Source organism: Pleurodeles waltl, unplaced genomic scaffold (assembly GCF_031143425.1).
Source record: "Pleurodeles waltl isolate 20211129_DDA unplaced genomic scaffold, aPleWal1.hap1.20221129 scaffold_39, whole genome shotgun sequence".
Taxonomy (NCBI): domain Eukaryota; kingdom Metazoa; phylum Chordata; class Amphibia; order Caudata; family Salamandridae; genus Pleurodeles; species Pleurodeles waltl.
The window spans coordinates 3,623,097-3,643,560 of record NW_027150097.1 but is presented as its reverse complement, the minus strand read 5'-3'; the positions used below and the strand labels follow the sequence as shown (position 1 = coordinate 3,643,560).

The 20,464-nt window shown below is 47.2% G+C and overlaps 2 non-coding genes across 2 annotated transcripts; both read right to left on the bottom strand.

The window, feature by feature from the left end:
* Positions 1–4,278: 4,278 nt before the first annotated feature.
* Positions 4,279–4,350, bottom strand: TRNAE-CUC (transfer RNA glutamic acid (anticodon CUC)). Its single transcript has one exon. It is a non-coding gene; the product is annotated as a tRNA-Glu (tRNA).
* A 15,758-nt stretch (positions 4,351–20,108) lies between these two features.
* TRNAE-CUC (transfer RNA glutamic acid (anticodon CUC)) lies at positions 20,109–20,180 on the bottom strand. Its single transcript has one exon. It is a non-coding gene; the product is annotated as a tRNA-Glu (tRNA).
* Between the last annotated feature and the right edge of the window lie 284 nt (positions 20,181–20,464).

Genomic DNA, 20,464 nt, shown 5'->3' with positions numbered 1-20,464 from the left:
TAAAATGAAGTATCACGTGTCTTTGCTGTCAGTGATGGACGGTACATGTCAGTCCCTGCTTCCCCTATAGAAAGAGTGTGAAGTGCGGAGCGCAGGTCTCTGCTCAGCTGAAGTCACTGAGAAGCAAACTCTGTGCCCGGCTGAGGAGCAGCGACTGAGAGGAAAGTCAGTCTAAGAGCCTCAGTGCCTGTTACTGCCTCCTGCGGTGAAACACTCCGGCCACGGATCAGCCAGAAATATCCTTCAAGTGATGGAACTGGAACATCAATGACTGTTCGTATCCGAGGTGATTATATAATTAGTTAAAGAGCCGGAAGAGAGCCCTGGAGATGCCGAGCAGCGCTGTGCACACAGCCCCCCTCATCCTGTCCATCACTAGCGTCACCAGCAGTGACCCCCAGCTGTCAGGATGGCCGAGCGGTCTAAGGCGCTGCGTTCAGGTCGCAGTCTCTCCTGGAGGCGGGGGTTCGAATCCCACTTCTGACATTATCACATTTTGAATATTAGATGCAGTTTTGGGACGTGGACCCCATCACTACTGTAAACACAAAAAAAATAACCATTATATCAACACAACATTTGCGTAAATTACCGCCGGGATCCCTTTTCCATCCTCTGGACTCATTCCCTGCAGGTGTCTGTAGACAGTGACCCCCAGGGCAGGGTCAGACCTCCACCAACCGCGGAGATAAAGCCCTGACAGGGTCGGACTGGGGGGTAAAAAGCACCCCCCCCCCCGGCTCTCTCATCTCCCCTCCCCTGGAAGCACCCCCCGACCCTTCAGAAAGTGCCAGAGGTGCAAGCAGAGCCCCCGCCTTAAAATCCAGCCCACAAAGCCTTCAACTCACTGGGACAATGACCAGTGGAAACAAGCACTGCCAAAGCCAATAGGTCGTACCTATGCAAGAGATATTGCCTTTGTCAAGTGGTTTAGCCATGTTGTACAGAAGTGCGGCTTCCATGCAGCATGACTGAAACAAATGGGGAAAAAACATTTGCAATGCAATGGGTCTTGCGTTTGCTAGAGTTAGAGCGAATAGTGTTGTAAATTCCTAACTAGACTTTTCTTGCCACATAAATTAAAAATGAAAAGTAAAACAGTTGACATAAACAAGCTGATTTAATGCGCCATTGCCGTCAGGAGCGTAAAGGAGAGACACAAAAGGAAAAAGAAGTTTGCTTGCAGTCAAACGTATGAGCAAAAGTGTAATTATCCATGTAAAGGGTAGATCGCCAAGGCGGTAACAAAACGGCTCCGAGAAGGGACAAACGTAAAGCATTGATAACAAAGGAATTTTGAAAGGCAAGTCCATGAACGAGTGATAGTGATGTGGGTGCGGTGGGCGTGGTTAAAAGCCCACAGATCGCTCAACCTAAAAAAAAGCGCTACGTCGGTCAGCTCTAGCCACATCGTAGCACTTTTTCTTTTACTTGCAGTGATGCTGCACAGCAGTCATGCTCCTGTACAATATCAAGCTTCGACAAAGCCAATAGCTCTTGAGTATGTTTTGTCAATACTTGTTTTGAATGAAATAGTAAAAGGGTTGGTGAAGGATGTGCTCGGAGGGAGCAGCGAGACCAGGACAGTGGTCTGCATTGAAATATAACAAAAGAATTGTACAGTGAGAGCTGCTGCAAGGTGTTTTTGTGCATGCGTATGAATGCGTGTATATGGTTAAAAGGACTATTTAGTTAAGTATATATTTCCTTTAAAATATTCCCTTTTAAAACCACTGAAATTTACCAGTTATAGTTGAATGAAGGAACTATAACTCGAGCCCTCCACCGTGTCCAGTATTGTCATCAATGATGTCATTGCAGATGTGGCAGTGATGTTATGAATGATATGACACAACATGTCATGACTGATGTAATACATGAGAAACTTAGTAGTGCACGGCAAGGGTGCGAGCTGTAGTAACTTTAAGTCATGAGTTATAGCTGCATCAGATAACGATAACCGGTGAATTTCAGTTGCTTTCTGTGTTTGAAACTGTATGTTTTAACTGATATTATCACCTAACAGTCCTTTTAATCTCTCTCTCGCACTCTGTCTTTCTCTCTCTCCCTCTCCCTCTCCCTCTGCAGAGCTGCCGGCTTTGGAGCTGGGGAACCAGGTTCAAGTCTCAGAGTCGGCTCAACATCCTGTGTTTTTGGGCAAATCAAGTAATCTCCCCGTGCCTACCAAACATGAATGTGTCCTTGTGCAACGTAAGCTCATGTAAAGCGCTCCAAAACCTTTGGGTATAGTTTGAGCTGTATAAAACCACATAGACAAAAAAACAAACCTCTGAGACAGTGCTTGAAATGGGCAGGTACTGTCCGGTACTGAGTACCAATACTTTTTTATTTTGAGAGGTAGAGTGCCGGCACATCTCAAGAAAAACGTAATACTTTTAATTGGAGAGTACCGGCACTTCTCGGAAACAAGCAGGTACTCTAGCACAGAGTACCTGCACTTTAATTTTTCCATTTCAAGCACTGCTCTGAGATAGGGGCAGGACTTTCAGCAGAGGCCACAAGCAGAGCTCAGTCTGCTTCCAGTTGCTGCTCGCCAGCTGTGAACGCCAGGAATAAGGCCTCTTGTAGCTTGTTGTGTCCTGACAGCCGAACAGGAGGTCAGACAACTGACCCTTGAAGTCCACCTCTTAGTCCTCGATACAAGTGGGATGGGGTTCAGCCCTTCAGGTCCCCACACGGGTCTTACACAGCAGGTCCAGTCCCGATCTGCGCTTCTGCAGCTACGGAACAGGGGTGCGCTTAATTTGCATTATTTGCTTTCATGTAATTAGCGGAACGTTCAGCAAAATAACACAAAATTACATGTAATACCATGAACGGCAAATCTGTCATGTCACACTGTATTTTAACAAGAAATTCACCCTCATCTCAATTTCTGCTGCAACGTAGTAATGTGTTAAGCTTTGTCAAAGCATAGAATTTGTGCAGGAAGTGTAACCTTCGAGTATAAAACCTGTGCTTCACAACACAGACACAGCTTTGCACTAGCACTAGAGGTGAGAGCAGCAGCACCATATATTACTAGATATGGTGCTGTTGTGCACTGTTTGTGAACACTGCGCAGCACCTTGGGGACTGCACTGCGGGAAAACGTAGTAAATCCTCCTCTTCCTTTCTCCAGACCAAGAAGTCGTAACATATAAAGCCAACCAGTATGGATGACGTCATTCCTACACCTTGCAGTCCTCATTGTCTTAAGTAACATCTCCTATACATTGATTTACACACTTGTATGACCTATTGTCTCTGTATTATATGTTTGTGTTGTAAAGCGCTCTGACACTCTACCTTGGGATGAGAAGCGCTATAAAGTAAGTAAATGTGAGAGACGGGCTAAGGAGAGATGTGGAGCCCACTGGAGGGCAGTAGGTGAGGAATCTATGAAAAAGGGGGACATGGGGGGGCGGGGCCAACAAAGATGTTCGCACGGGGGCCACCAATGCTAAAGCCGCCCTCTAGATATTCATTCATCAAGTTCCCAAGAAAGTCCTGCCCGTTTGCTTTGTGTGTTAGCAAATTTTAAGCAGTGGTCCAAGGACCTCCGGGGGTCCCCGGTGGTCTGTGAACCCCTGGGGTCCGTGATGCCTGGTGAGCCTTTGTGGCTTTGCAGAGAAATAGATAACATGTAATATTAGTAGAATAACAGTGTATGTACAGATAACATAACAAAACGAAAAATTGTAAGATTCATGTGAAGGGATCTGAAACCAAAGGCTACAAGTGAAGTTGGAGCGGCACAAGTATAGCACAGAGAGGCGTGGACTATTGTTGGTCTCATTGAAGCGCTATCTGCTCCCAGAAAACGAGAGGCTGCGTCAGGAGCTTTAAAAACAAAGTGATGTGTGAGAGGCTAATTTATAACTCCATCTTTGAAAAATAAGCAGACTTTGACAAACTCCAGCCTTCCCATTCAAATTTCTATTTGTTTTGCGGATTAACAAGAATATTTCTCAATTTGTACATCTGTTTGGTGTATACTTGCTTCAGTAGCTTGGGCATTGTTTTTAATGCTCATGTTTTATAAACAGTTTAAGGGAGATCTGCAGCTCCCAATAAGGGATGGGGTAGCGGGAGGTCACCTGAAGTCGAAAGACTAGTGACATCTTTGTAATGAAGATGTTTCCATTTTGCACCGTTATCAATGCGTCTAATACTGGCCACGTCATAAAGTAATTGATGTAATTACACACATGAAACTCTATTGAAACAGTTAAAGACCAAATCAGTCGTTAAAGGAGAATATGAAAAACAAATGTCTTCCCTGACCGGGAATCGAACCCGGGCCGCGGCGGTGAGAGCGCCGAATCCTAACCACTAGACCACCAGGGAGCGCTGCGTCCACTCTCTGCACCGGGCTTCAGGGATGCAATGGTGCAGCAGGTGCAGTGAGTGGATCTTTGTGGTGGATTCTGCATGGAGGTTTTATTTCTTCAGCTTTGTCTTCATCCTGCCCATGTTTTTACAGGAAATCCGAATTCACAAAAGTACCAGATGAGAGTCAAACAAGCACTTACAGAAACAGAGACAGACGGACAAGACCAGACCAGGTCTGAGGCTCCTGGGGAAAGTCGAACAAACGCAAACACATCAAACACATTGAGATTGTGAGGAAGATTGAACTTTACAATTACTCACTTTACTAATCAGTCATAGGAGATTCACCCACTGCCCTTGTCTGTCTTTACTTGGACACATTATTGACACACGAAGCACAAACAACACCTTACACAAACTTGGGTCAATGTCAGTCTATGTTCCAAAGGACTGTCGGGTGCTCGGTCTGCAGCAATCCCCTCAGACCCCAGGGGGTCTCTGGCAACGGGCCCCCATCACCCCAGCAGGGCCCTATCCCTCCTGCAGGGCCTCCATCACCCCAGCAGGCCCCCATCGCCCCAGCAGGCCCCCATCACCCCAGCAGCCCCTCCCATCACCCACCAGGCCTCCATCACCCCAGCAGCCCCTCCCATCACCCACCAGGCCTCCATCACCCCAGCAGGGTCCCATCATTACACCAGGCCCCCATCGCTCCAGCAGGCCCCCATCGCCCCAGCAGGCTCCCATCACACCACCAGGCCCCCCTCGCCCCACCAGGCCCCCATCACCCCAGCAGGCTCCCATCACACCACCAGGCCCCCATCGCCCCAGCAGGCTCCCATCATTACACCAGGCCCCCATCACCCCAGCAGGCCCCCATCATTACACCAGGCCCCCATCGCCCCAGCAGGCCCCCATCACACCACCAGGCCCCCATCACCCCACCAGGCCCCCATCACACCAGCGCAACCCTATCCTCACGGTTGGCCACATCACACCCCATTTGAGTGGGTTCGTGTCCTGATTCACTCTTCATCCTTTATTGCTGGTGCGGACTTTACACAATGAATCTGTAGCGCTATAAAATGGTTCCTATCAGGAGTATGGCTGACCCCTGGGAGTGCGGGAAGCGGACACCCGGATGTAGAGAAACAACACACCTGGCCCCAGCTGTAAACAACCGATGTACACGTCACTAAAAGCCACAGAGTGCAAGAGCCGGTCTGGCAAGTGTGAAGAGCAGAGACCCGAGCTTCGCAGCGCTAAGTGATCTGTATTCAGTGAGAGCTCCTATCTGTGAAGAGAGACGTCGTATCTGTGCATCCTTCACCGCTGAGTGTTCAGTGAGAGGCCTATTAGATGTGAACAGAGATCACTAATCCGTGCATCCTCCAATGATGTCCATTCAGTGAGAGACAGGATAATTTGACAGCACTCAGTTCTATGCATTCAGTGAGAGACCTCCTATCAGTGCAGCGCTCAGTTCTATGCATTGAGTGAGAGACCTCCTATCAGTGCAACACTCAGTTCTATGCATTGAGTGAGAGAACTCCTATCAGCGCGACACTCAGTTCTATGCATTGAGTGAGAGACCTCCTATCAGTGCAGCGCTCAGTTCTATGCATTGAGTGAGAGACCTCCTATCAGTGCAGCACTCAGTTCTATGCGTCCAGTGAGAGGCCTCCTATCAGCGCGACACTCAGTACTATGCATTGAGTGAGAGATCTACTATCAGCGCAGCGCTCACTTATATGCATTGAGTGAGAGACCTCCTATCAGTGCAGCATTCAGATCTAAGCAGTAAGTGAGAATCCTCCTGTCAGTGCAGCACTCAGTTCTATGCATTCACCGAGAGACCTCCTATCAGTGCAACACTCGGTTCTATGCATTCACCGAGAGACCTCCTATCAGTGCAACACTCGGTTCTATGCATTCAGTGCGAGACCTCCTATCAGTGCAGCACTAAGATATAAGAAGTAAGTGAGAGACCTCCTATCAGTGCAGCGCTCAGTTCTATGCATTCAGGGCGAGACCTACTATCAGTGCAGCACTCAGTTCTATGCATTGAGTGAGAGACCTCCTATCAGTGAATCACTCAGTTCTATGCATTCAGTTCGAGACCTCCTATCAGTGCAGCGCTCAGTTCTATGCATTCAGTGTGAGACCTCCTATCAGTGCAGCACTCAGTTCTATGCATTCAGGGAGAGACCTCATATATGTACAATAATCAGTGTGCTGCGTGTTAAGCACCGCATTTCGTGCACAGCGCTTATCAGAGCTGAAGCGGCCTCTAGGCGCCTTGTGCAGGTTTCTGTGGTGTAGTGGTTATCAGATTTTCTTCACGCGAAAGGTCACTGTGCGGACGCACTTTTTTCATTTCAACCAGTAACTTTAAATGCTTTTATTATTCTAATGCAGTGTTGGACTCCACATAAAACAAACACATCTCAGAAACTTTCCATTTAATATGTGTTTATACATTCATCGCCTTCAAGGACAGACAGACATCGGACTCTGTCCCTTTACAGTCAGACAGCAGGACAGCTGCTTCCATCACTCACAGGCACTGCACATGCTGCAGGCACTGACACAGGCAGGCACCAGTCTTTACACAAACACAGGCAGGAAATCTCCAGCACTGATTACAAACACACACACACCTTGTGTAGTCTCCAGAGCTGATCACGAATACACACACATTGTGTACTCTCCAGGGCTGATCACAAACACACACACATTGTGTAGTCTCCAGGGCTGATCACAAACACACACACATTGTGTAGTCTCCAGGGCTGATCACGAATACACACACATTGTGTAGTCTCCAGGGCTGATCACAAACACACACACCTTGTGTAGTCTCCAGAGCTGATCACGTATACACACACATTGTGTAGTCTCCAAGGTTGATCACAAACACACACACATTGTGTAGTCTCCAGGGCTGATCACAAACACACACACATTGTGTAGTCTCCAGAGCTGATCACGAATACACACACCTTGTTTAGTCTCCAGGATCAGCCATTACCGGTTGGTTTTCTTCCAAATTTGTAATTGAATTAATCTAGTTAATCCTTTAGTTTAGTTTAACCAAACTATAAAGCACCTTGCTTATATAAAAGAATGGTTATAACTGTAAAAAACAATCTATTAAAAGTGATTCGTCCATCTCCTCCCATCGTCTAGAGCAGTGGTTCCCAACCTTTTGACTCCTGGGGACCCCCACTGAGTCATTACTGAAAGTCGGGGACCCCAAGCAACTTGTACGATTTAAATTTCAAACATTAAAACACTAATTTGCAAAAAATACACAAACAAGTGCACACCAAACAAACGCTCAAATTACTAACGAAATAATTATTTTATATTGGAAAAATATTCAAAATGGAAACCTTTTAATGGGAAGGTCGGCACTGCATCTCAGCGACTAACTTCTCAATGTTTAGTTTTATTTAGGAAAGCTGAATCCTCAGGTCAGATTCAACATTTCCCAAGCGATTCCTGTTTTTATCTTTAGGTGTATAGATCTGAGAATGTTTTTTTACATAAATGTGTGGTGTACAATCATAAGAGCCTCTCATCTCTCCATAGCCTCTCTAGCACATGTAATTCACTTGTTTTATAGCGCCTCTCATACCAGTGTAGGGAGTCAGAGCACTTTACAGGGGAAGGCAAGGTGTAGGATTCACGTCATCCACACTGGTAGGCATCTTCTAAGAGTGCTTAGTTTGGAGAAGCACAAACTCAGGACACAGCACGGTGGTTAGCATTGACTTTAATATCAAGAATGTATTTCTATGCAAGCAAACCTTATTTAGCAGTGCAAGGAAAATAAAAGTCTAGGGAAAAGAATAACCTTCTAATTTGTGCCTTGCAGTTTGCATGCAGCTCCTTAATGCCAGTTCATAGCTCTCTGTGCTAGATTATGATTGTGACTTATGTACTGCACAGTAAGAAAAGAAACAAAAGCAGTAACCCACTGTGCTATGCACATAAAATACTGTTCTTTGCCTGATACGGGTTCTTTGCAGCAGGCATATTAACCCTCTGTGCTACCTGTGAGTCAGAACTGCCACTAGACAAAACTCCCGCCCCTCTCTCCAGCAGGGACATTAATCACTAGAGTAATCTTGATGCTTTTATTTTTGTTGGAAAGCTGTACCTGGAAGTTTGCAGTGCTTTTAAAACTGTTCAAGAGAAGCAAGAACTATATAAAAAATGCAAGTGTTTGTCAGAGGAGAATTGCCTTCCTCCCAGTCCAGGCCTGCGGACCCCCTGGGAATGTGTCACAGACCCCTGGGGGTCCGCGGACCACAGTTTGGGAACCACTGGTCTAGAGGGGCCAACACACAGAAATGATTCACGTTACAAAAAGTAATCCTCTCGGGTAGGTTACAATAAGTTAATGCACGTGCACCTTTCCCAGACTGATGTCCTCCAGCACCTGTGGGATACACCTTGATGGTCCTTTCACACCTGCGCACTTCAGCACTGCATGCTCAGAGATGACCGACTACTGTGTAATTCCCACTCCTGGGTCGGTGGACCACACAGACCATTATTCAAAAGCGCTTTTTGACTTGGCTATTTCTTTGGCGTCATTTGACGAATGTTCATGGAATTTTCCAGAAAATGTGTGCTCAGGCATCTTGTTGTGCATGGAAAGTATTGGGGCGATCTGTCAATCTGGGGCCAAGGAAAAGTGGGGGGGTAAAAAAAAAGTGCATTTCCCATTTTAATTCCCATAGGATTTTTGAACAAGACTACAGTCCAAATCACTGGACGCAATTGCACCAAATTTGGCAGAATAATAGCTTTTTGGTGCGGAAAGCACACTTTTATTTGGTGTAAATCCGTACATTAGTTTTAGAGAAATTAAGGAAATCCAAATTTATATATCTAGAAGCACAAATACTTCCCAACAAATTCACAATGAATTGCCAATGCACGCACCAACTGGAATGCCGTGATTGGCTGTCCGCATCCTAAGCCGAAAGTTGCTGCCGCTATTTTATGTAACTGGATACGGTCCCTGGGGCTGAAAATAACCAATAATAGTGGTATAAGGGGTTAGGTTGGAGGTACCCTCACTTCAAGGTGGGATATAGGGGTGTTTAAAGGTCATATTATGTGTTTAAAACAACAGAAAACATTTTTTTTTCACCACCTGCAATATTTGCAAATACATTGCAATGCTCAGCATGGCCTCCCTATGTAAGGTTGCGACAAAGTTGTGACTATCGGTGACAAAAGAGGTAGAACACTCAGGTAGTAATGCACTCATTTAGAGACCCACGCAATTACTCATTCGACCACTCATAGTCCCAATCAGGCAGTCATGCACCTAGTGACAGACCCATTCAGACACTCACATACCCACTCACAGACTCACTGAGACAGTCATGCATCTAGTCACAGACCACTAAGATACTCATGCACCCACTGACAGACCCATTCAGACACTCACAGACCCACTCACAGATCCACTGAGACACTCATGCATCTAGTCACAGACCACTCAGATACTCATGCACCCACTGACAGACCCACTCAGACACTCATGCACCCACTCACAGTCCCACTCAGCCACTCACACACCCACTCACAGAGCCACTCAGCCACTCACACACCCACTCAAAGATCCACTCAGAAACTAATGCACTCACTCACAGACCCACTCGGACACTCATGCACCCAATGACAGACCCACTCAGACACTCATGCACCCACTCACAGTCCCACTCAGCCACTCACACACTCACTCAAAGTCCCACTCAGGCAGTCATGCACCCAGTGACAGACCCACCCAGACACTCACAGACCCACTTTGGAAATAGGTGTGAAGGGCCTGGGAGGAGTAGCCTCTCCTGGCGTCTGGAAATGCTTTGAAGGGCACAGATGGTGCCCTCCTTGCATAAGCCAGTCTACACCGGTTCAGGGATCCCCCCAGCCCTGCTCTGGCATGAAACTGGACAAAGGAAAGGGGAGTGACCACTCACCTGACCCGCACCTCCCAGGGGAGGTGTCCAGAGCTCCTCCAGTGTGTCCCAGACCTCTGCCATCTTGGATGCAGAGGTGTGAGGGCACAATGGACACCTCTGAGTGGCCAGTGCCAGCAGTTGACATCAGAGACCCCTCCTGATAAGTCCTTACCTTTCTCTGTAGCCAATCCTCCTTTGAGGGCTATTTAGGGCATCATCTGTGGGTATCTCACCAGGTAACGAATGCAAGGGCTCACCAGAGTTCCTCTGCACCGCCCTCTTTGACTTCTGCCAAGGATCGACCGCTGACTGCTCCACGACACCTGCAAAACTGCAAAAAAGTAGCAAGAAGACCACCAGCAACATTGTAGTGCCTAATCCTGCCGGCTTTCTCGACTGTTTCCTGGTGGTGCATGCTCTGAGGGCTGTCTGCCTTCACCCTGCACTGGAAGCCAAGAAGAAATCTCGAGTGGATCGACAGAATCTTCCCCCAGCTAACGCAGGCACCAAACTTCTGCGTCACCGGTCCTCTGGGTTCCCTCTCATCTCGACGAGCGTGGTCCCTGGAACACAGGAGCTGGATCCAAGTGACTCCCACAGTCCAGTGGTCGTTCTGCCCAAAGTTGGTGGAGGAAAGTCCTTGCCTCCCCACGCTAGGCAGTAATCCTGTGCACCACGTGATCTTCAGCTGCTAGGGCTTCTGTGCACTATTGCAAGGATTCCTTCATGCACAGCACAGCATAGATCCCCAGCACTCCGTCCTGCATTGCTCAACTTGCTGAGCTGACCACCGGTTTCGTAGGACCCTCTTTTGTTTTGCTGAAATGACCATCGGGTTCAGCTTTGTTATGCGCCTGTTCAGGTGCTTCTGCGGGTGCTGCCTGCTTCTGCATGGGCTCTCTCTGTTGCTGAGCGCCCCCTCTGTCTCCTCGTCCAAGGGGCGACCTCCTGGTCCATCCTGGGCCCGGGCAGCACCCTTTATCTTCAACTACGATCCTTGCAGCTAGCAAGCCCTTTTGCACCTTCATCTGGAGTTTAGTGGGCTCCTGCCCCACCTGGACACTTGCGTGACTCTTGGACTTGGTCCCCTTCCTTTTCAGGTCCTCAGGTCCAGGAATCTGTCTTCAGTGCTTTGCAGTCAGTTGTTGTCTTTGCAGAATCCCCTATCTCAACTTTACTGTCTTTCTGGGGTAGTAGAGTAACTTTAGTCCTACTTTTCAGGGTCTTGGGGTGGGGTATCTTGGACACCCTTAGTGTTTTATTACATTCCCAGTGACCCTCTACACACTACACTATGCCTGGGGTCCATTCGTGGTTCGCATTACACTTTTGGAGTATGTGGTTTGTGTTGCCCCTGGCCTATTGTCTCATAATGAATTCTATTGTCTTCTACAGTGTTTGCACTACTTTTCTAACTGTTTACTTACCTGATTTTGGTTTGTGTGTATATTTTGTGTATATTACTTACCTCCTAAGGGAGTATATCCTCTGAGATACTTTTGGCATATTGTCACTAAAATAAGGTACCTTTATTTTTAGTAACTCTGAGTAATGTGTATCTTATGACATAGTGCTAAGTGATATAAGTGGTATAGCAGGAGCTTTGCATGTCTCCTAGTTCAGCCTAAGCTGCTCTTCTATAGCTACCTCTATCAGCCTAAGCTGCTAGAACACTACTAATCTACTAATAAGGGATAACTGGACGTGGCACATGGTGTGAGTACCAATTGGTACCCACTATAAGCCAGACCAGCCTCCTACAATATTACAGCATTAATTACATCTTTAATAGCATAATTAATAATATCACTGTAACATTTGCAGTAACATTATTGATGAGAAAACTGTGTACGATGGTGAACTGTTTTCCATAGATGAACATTTGGTAATGTTCGCATGCCCACACGACCACTAGACTTTCTCTCTTGGGCTGAGAGTAAGTCCTCTCCAAGTCCAATAGACTGCTGCTTGCATATGCAACAATTGGTTGTGCTGAGTCTCTTCTGGGCTTATGTTGTGCTAGAATGGCTCCCAACCCTACTGGGCTGACATCTACAGTGAGCTCCGTGCGTAGGGATGTGTCAAAGTATACATATGCTGTGACAGCATGTCAGATATTTTTAAATGCCTTGTCTTATTTCACTGTCTAGAGAAATGGTTGTAATTGTCTGGTCAGTACGTGAAGCAGGGTGGTCACAGTGGCAAAATCCTTGATGTATTGTATGCAGTAGCTCGCTAGACCCAGAAATGACCTCACTTCTTCTGCGTCCACTGGAGGTTGTGCATTGCGTAGTGTTTCTACCTTGCTGGGTTCTGGTTGCATCCTGTTTCAGGAAAAGATACGTCAGAAGAACACAAGTTCTCTTTTCCCCAGTTCGCATTGTAACTTATTCAGTGTCAGGCCAGCCGTTCCTAGTTGTTTGCAGACCTCCCACACTGCCAAGTCATGGTCTTCGTTGGCGTGACCAAATACCAAGATGTCATTGCTGTAGTTTAGACAGTTTTTTACAGGCCTGATCACTCGTCTCACCATCTTCTAAAATATTTCTGCTGTTGGTGACACCCTGAAGCTTAATCGCTTGTAGCGAAATAATCCTAGGTGGGTGGAGAATGTTGTGATGTAGCAGGACTGCACGTCTAGCTCCAGCTGGTGGTAGCCTTTGAACAAGTTGAGCTTGGAGAAAACACAGGCTCTGGTGAAGCAGCTGATCATTTCATTTAGATGAGGGCAATGGTGTTGTTTTCTTTCTATGTCTGTGTTCGGTAGAGGCATGTCAACACAGATTTGTATTTTCTCTGTGTTTTTCTTTGGCACAGCCATGATGGGGGGCAGCCATGGCGTTGGTCCTTCTGCTGACTCGATGATGTCCTGTGCTAGTAAACTTTTTATTTCTTCTTCTACCTGTGGCTGGAGGTTCACAGGAAGTCTGCAGTGATTTTGAGCCACCGGTTTGACTGCTTCATTGATGAGCAGAGTGATTTGCACGTCTTTCAGCTTTCAAAGCCCATTGAGGAGCGCAGGGTGTTCCTTTACGATGTTTTGCCATTTAGCGGTGTGATACGTCATGCCTACTAGCCCCATCACTTGCGCCGTGATATTGCTGAGCAGACACGGCACTGGAACATCTCCCCTAGTACATGCACCTCTTTTTGTACCGATGTGTTGTTGTATATGAGCGTCTCCACAAAATTCCCCATGTATGTTCATGTTGCCTCGCTCCCCATGTGAACACGTCGACAGTGGAGGGCGACAGTGAAGGCTTGTGCTTCATTTTTTCATACTCCGACATGCACATGATGTTGCATATGGCTCCGCTTTCAAGTATAAATTGTGTGGTGTGCCTGCCGACTGGAATCTCTACCGTCGCCATCTTTATTTACCATTTGTCGACAAGCTGGATGTGCTCAGATGTGCGTTGTTGTGTTGGGATGTCTGACATGAGATATAGACGTTTGTTTGTGTTGCGTGTACTGGCGGCATCTGAGTCAGTGGAAGAGCTGCGATTGCATGCTTCCACGTGTGAGGCGTGTCAGCTCGCAGCTATGCGTGATCGCGCAGGGTTTCCGCTTCCTGCCTTGATGTGTCCAACCATGCAGACAAAGTGGTTGTCACAGTTGCATTTCTGACATTTGGATAGGCACAGACATGCAGGTATTCTAGGCAGCAGGGGTAACATGTTCTTCCGTGTTTCTCCTTTGGTGGCATTGGTGTCTTGTCTGGTGTAGCTCCCAGCCATGGGATGAGCTTGTTCCGTCATCCGCACTCTCCCGGTTTCCATTTGGATGCTATGTGATATGGCTCTGGCTTCTGACTGCGCCATGGTCAGTCTTTTGTCTAGTGTGTACCTTTCTTTTAGTATTTTCATACGGAACCCAGTTGAGTGACATCTTTCGATGATGCACAGTCTAATCGCTGCCTCATTGTCAAACTTGTCAAAATCACAGTAGGTGACTAGTTTGCGCAATCGGGCTGCGAAATCGTCGAGGGATTCGTCTGGTCATTGGCAGGCTGCGTTGAATGTGTAGCACTCAAAGACAAGTTCCACTGCGGGTCAAAGTTGTCTGTTAGGCACTTTATTAGTTGCAGTTATTGACTCTGCATGGAATGTTACAAGCAAGTCTTCAACATCACACCAAAGAGGTTTAGGAATAGGTCTCTTGCCTGTTCGTCTGTGTGGCCCTTGCAAGCGGCACTCAAATATCGCTCAAACTGCCTGATCCCTTTTTCCCAGCGAGCTCCTTTCATTTGGGAATCAGAGGTCAAATGGCAGAGGTTGCCTTAAGATTGCGATTGGAAGCGTGCTTTCGTTGCTCTCCTCTTACATGATGGTAACGGTGGCCAGTCGCAGGCATGTGGTGCTGTGGCTCGATTACAATGTCCTTGGTGGCAGGTCGTCAAGGATGTATTGAAATCTGGCTGAACATTGCAATGTAGTGTTCAGGTGGCAGGAGTTGAAAACTGGCCCCACAATGTGAATGTAATGTTCAAGTGTCTCCTGACTGTTTTGGAGGACCAACAGTGCCCGGTCTAGATGTTTTTTGGGCCCCTTTGTATGATGACTAACCTAACAAGCATTTTCAATGCAACGGGGCTCGCATTTGCTTGAGTTAGAGCTATTAGCAGTGTAAAGAAAAAAAATGCAGCGCGATGGCGCTGCTTGGAAAAGAAACAGATAAAGTAGTCTGCACCCCAGGCTCAAAATATCGAGCCTCGTATGTTTCTAGTAGTTTACCGGTGCTGTGTGGGAGGGCTAAACACCGGAAAAGGCACGACGCATGCATGCCTTTCACAAATGAAAGCAAGCGGATTTTAAAAGGCAAGCCCACGAACCAATGTAAGTGACTGACGTGGCATGGGCGTGGTTTGAAGCCCAAAGAGAGATCACTGAATGGACTGAGCGCTTTGCGCTCGCCCATAAAAATGGTCACCGTGGCGTTCCTGCAGCCTATAGGTTCTCGGTGCGTGACCTTAAGATGGGCACTGATTACACCACACTCCTCCAAGATCCTGCTTAGGCCTGAGATCGACGCAGGTGACGAAAACAAATTCGCCCGTAACCTAGGGCCTTGGGGCTCAGCGGTGCTTACTGCAATGTTTGTGGCAGTTTTTGAGAACACGGATGCAGCAAAAATGGAGTATGTGCCCATCCGACCTTGGCATCGCGAAGTGGGCGCCAGTGTCGAGGTGTCAAGGGCTGAGCAGAGGTGGGAGACACACGTGGGATGCACACAGTGAAGCAGGGTGAGCGGCAGGGGCATTCTCATCACCAGTTGCCGTGTTTCCCACACCCATCCCGCCAAGGAAACACACGGAGGTGCGCGCCGTCTGCGTATTCTTCCCCTCTGTACGGGCTGCATGTGTGTGTGGGCTCAGCATCCCCGGTGTGTACATACATCCTCGGCCCACTCACCGGAAGTGGTGTCCGGTAACTGGTCCCCGGGGGCCTACTGTCCACTCTTTAGGAGGTTTCACAGAAAAGCAAGCAGATAATCGCTGTAACGATAATAAATTATGTGCTATAAGCAAAGCTCCCCAAGGTCGCCTCGAGGCACTGACAGGAAGTTTAGTTTGTGACGAATGAGATGTTTCTTGGGATCACAGGCGCTTTGTAGATCGTCTTCATTCAGTGATATTGTAAATGTATTAAATGCAGCGTTACTCGTGTAAAATGAAGTATCACGTGTCTTTGCTGTCAGTGATGGACGGTACATGTCAGTCCCTGCTTCCCCTATAGAAAGAGTGTGAAGTGCGGAGCGCAGGTCTCTGCTCAGCTCAAGTCACTGAGAAGCAAACTCTGTGCCCGCCTGAGGAGCAGCGACTGAGAGGAAAGTCAGTGTCTGAGAGCCTCAGTGCCTGTTACTGCTTCCTGCGGTGAAACACTCCGGGGACAGATCAGTCAGAAATATCCTTCAAGTGATGGAACTGGAACATCAATGACTGTTCGTATCCGAACAGAGCTGGAAGAGAGCCCTGGAGATGCCGAACAGCGCTGTGCACACAGCCCCCCTCATCCTGTCCATCACTAGCGTCACCAGCAGTGACCCCCAGCTGTCAGGATGGCCGAGCGGTCTAAGCGCTGCGTTCAGGTCGCAGTCTCTCCTGGAGGCCTGGGTTCGAATCCCACTTCTGACACTATCATATTTTCAACGTTAGATGCAGTTACGTGGACCCCATCGCTACTGATCTCCTGGACTCATTCCCTGCAGGTGTCTGTAGACAGTGACCCCCCAGGACAGGGTCAGACCGCCATCGACCGCTGAGATAAACCCCTGACAGGGTCGGACTGGGGGGTAAAAAGCAGCCCCCCGGCTCTCTCATCTCCCCTCCCCTGGAAGCACCCCCCGACCCTTCAGAAAGTGCCAGAGGTGCAACCAGAGCCCCCGCCTTAAAATCCAGCCCACAAAGCCTTCAACTCACTGGGACAATGACCAGTGGAAACAAGCATTGCCAAAGCCAATAGCTCGTCAAGTGGTTTAGCCATGTTGTACAGAAGTGCGGCTTCCATGCAGCATGACTGAAACAAATGGGGAAAAAACATTTGCAATGCAATGGGTCTTGCGTTTGCTAGAGTTAGAGCGAATAGTGTTGTAAATTCCTAACTAGACTTTTCTTGCCACATAAATTAAAAATGAAAAGTAAAACAGTTGACATAAACAAGCTGATTTAATGCGCCATTGCCGTCAGGAGCGTAAAGGAGAGACACAAAAGGAAAAAGAAGTTCGCTTGCAGTCAAACGTATGAGCAAAAGTGTAATTATCCATGTAAAGGGTAGATCGCCAAGGCGGTAACAAAACGGCTCCGAGAAGGGACAAACGTAAAGCAATGATAACAAAGGAATTTTGAAAGGCAAGTCTATGAACGAGTGATAGTGATGTGGGTGCGGTGGGCGTGGTTAAAAGCCCACAGATCGCTCAACCTAAAAAAAAGCGCTACGTCGGTCAGCTCTAGCCACATCGTAGCACTTTTTCTTTTACTTGCAGTGATGCTGCCCAGCAGTCATGCTCCTGTACAATATCAAACTTCGACAAAGCCAATAGCTCTTGAGTATGTTTTGTCAATACTTGTTTTGAATGAAATAGTAAAAGGGTTGGTGAAGGAAGTGCTCGGAGGGAGCAGCGAGACCAGGACAGTGGTCTGCATTGAAATATAACAAAAGAATTGTACAGTGAGAGCTGCTGCAAGGTGTGTTTGTGCATGCGTATGAATGTGTGTATATGGTTAAAAGGACTATTTAGTTACGTATATATTTCCTTTAAAATATTCCCTTTTAAAACCACTGAAATTTACCAGTTATAGTTGAATGAAGGAACTATAACTCGAGCCCCCCACCGTGTCCAGTGTTGTCATCAATGATGTCATTGCAGATGTGACAGTGATGTTATGAATAATATGACACAACATGTCATGACTGATGTAATACATGAGAAACTTAGTAGTGCACGGCGAGGGTGCGAGCTGTAGTAACTTTAAGTCATGAGTTATAGCTGCATCAGATAACGATAACCGGTGAATTTCAGTTGCTTTCTGTGTTTGAAACGGTATGTTTTAACTGATATTTTCACCTAACAGTCCTTTTAATCTCTCTCTCGCACTCTGTCTTTCTCTCTCTCCCTCTCCCTCTCCCTCTGCAGAGCTGCCGGCTTTGGAGCTGGGGAACCAGGTTCAAGTCTCAGAGTCGGCTCAACATCCCGTGTTTTTGGGCAAATCAAGTAATCTCCCCGTGCCTACCAAACATGAATGTGTCCTTGTGCAACGTAAGCTCATGTAAAGCGCTCCAAAACCTTTGGGTATAGTTTGAGCTGTATAAAACAACATAGACAAAAAAACAAACCTCTGAGACAGTGCTTGAAATGGGCAGGTACTGTCCGGTACTGAGTACCGATACTTTTTTATTTTGAGAGGTAGAGTGCCGGCACATCTCAAGAAAAACGTAATACTTTTAATTGGAGAGTACCGGCACTTCTCGGAAACAAGCAGGTACTCTAGCACAGAGTACCTGCACTTTAATTTTTCCATTTCAAGCACTGCTCTGAGATAGGGGCAGGACTTTCAGCAGAGGCCACAAGCAGGGCTCAGTCTGCTTCCAGTTGCTGCTCGCCAGCTGGGAACGCCAGGAATAAGGCCTCTTGTAGCTTGTTGTGTCCTTGCAGCCGAACAGGAGGTCAGACAACTGATCCTTGAAGTCCACGTCTTAGTCCTCGATACAAGTGGGATGGGGTTCAGCCCTTCAGGTCCCCACACGGGTCTCAAACAGCAGGTCCAGTCCCGTTCTGAGCTTCTGCAGCTACGGAACAGGGGTGTGCTTAATTTGCATAATTTGCTTTCATGTAATTAGCGGAACGTTCAGCAAAATAACACAAAATTACATGTAATACCATGAACGGCAAATCTGTCATGTCACACTGTATTTTAACAAGAAATTCATCCTCATCTCAATTTCTGCTGCAACGTAGTAAAGTGTTAAACTTTGTCAAAGCATAGAATTTGTGCAGGAAGTGTAACCTTCGAGTATAAAACCTGTGCTTCACAACACAGACACAGCTCTGCACTAGCACTAGAGGTGAGAGCAGCAGCACCATATATTACTAGATATGGTGCTGTTGTGCACTGTTTGTGAACACTGCGCAGCACCTTGGGGACTGCGCTGCGGGAAAACGTAGTAAATCCTCCTCTTCCTTTCTCCAGACCAAGAAGTCGTAACATATAAAGCCAACCAGTATGGATGACGTCATTCCTACACCTTGCAGTCCTCATTGTCTTAAGTAACATCTCCTATACATTGATTTACACACTTGTATGACCTATTGTCTCTGTATAATATGTTGGTAATGTAAAGCGCTCTGACACTCTACCTTGGGATGAGAAGCGCTATAAAGTAAGTAAATGTGAGAGACGGGCTAAGGAGAGATGTGGAGCCCACTGGAGGGCAGTAGGTGAGGAATCTATGAAAAAGGGGGACATGGGGGGGCGGGGCCAACAAAGATGTTCGCACGGGGGCCACCAATGCTAAAGCCGCCCTCTAGATATTCATTCATCAAGTTCCCAAGAAAGTCCTGCCCGTTTGCTTTGTGTGTTAGCAAATTTTAAGCAGTGGTCCAAGGACCTCCGGGGGTCCCCGGTGGTCTGTGAACCCCTGGGGTCCGTGATGCCTGATGAGTCCTTGTGGCTTTGCACAGAAATAGATAACATGTAATATTAGTAGAATAACAGTGTATGTACAGATAACATAACAAAACGAAAAATTGTAAGATTCATGTGAAGGGATCTGAAACCAAAGGCTACAAGTGAAGTTGGAGCGACACAAGTATAGCACAGAGAGGCGTGGACTATTGTTGGTCTCATTGAAGCGCTATCTGCTCCCAGAAAACGAGAGGCTGCGTCAGGAGCTTTAAAAACAAAGTGATGTGTGAGAGGCTAATTTATAACTCCATCTTTGAAAAATAAGCAGACTTTGACAAACTCCAGCCTTCCCATTCACATTTCTATTTGTTTTGCGGATGAACAAGAATATTTCTCAATTTGTACATCTGTTTGGTGTATACTTGCTTCAGTAGCTTGGGCATTGTTTTTAATGCTCATGTTTTATAAACAGTTTAAGGGAGGTCTGCAGCTCCCAATAAGGGATGGGGTAGCGGGAGGTCACCTGAAGTCGAAAGACTAGTGATATCTTTGCCATTAAGATGTTTCCATTTTGCACCGTTATCAATGCGTCTAATACTGGCCACGTCATAAAGTAATTGACGTAATTAAACACAAGTCGTTCAAGGAGAAAATCAACAACAAATGTCTTCCCTGACCGGGAATCGAACCCGGGCCGCGGCGGTGAGAGCGCCGAATCCTAACCACTAGACCACCAGGGAGCGCTGCGTCCACTCTCTGCACCGGGCTTCATGGATGCAATGGTGCAGCAGGTGCAGTGAGTGGATCTTTGTGGTGGATTCTGCATGGAGGTTTTATTTCTTCAGCTTTGTCTTCATCCTGCCCATGTCTTTACAGGAAATCCGAACTCACAAAAGTACCAGATGAGAGTCAAACAAGCACTTACAGAAACAGAGACAGACGGACAAGACCAGACCAGGTCTGAGGCTCCTGGGGAAAGTCGAAGAAACACAAACACATCAAACACACTGAGATTGTGAGAACT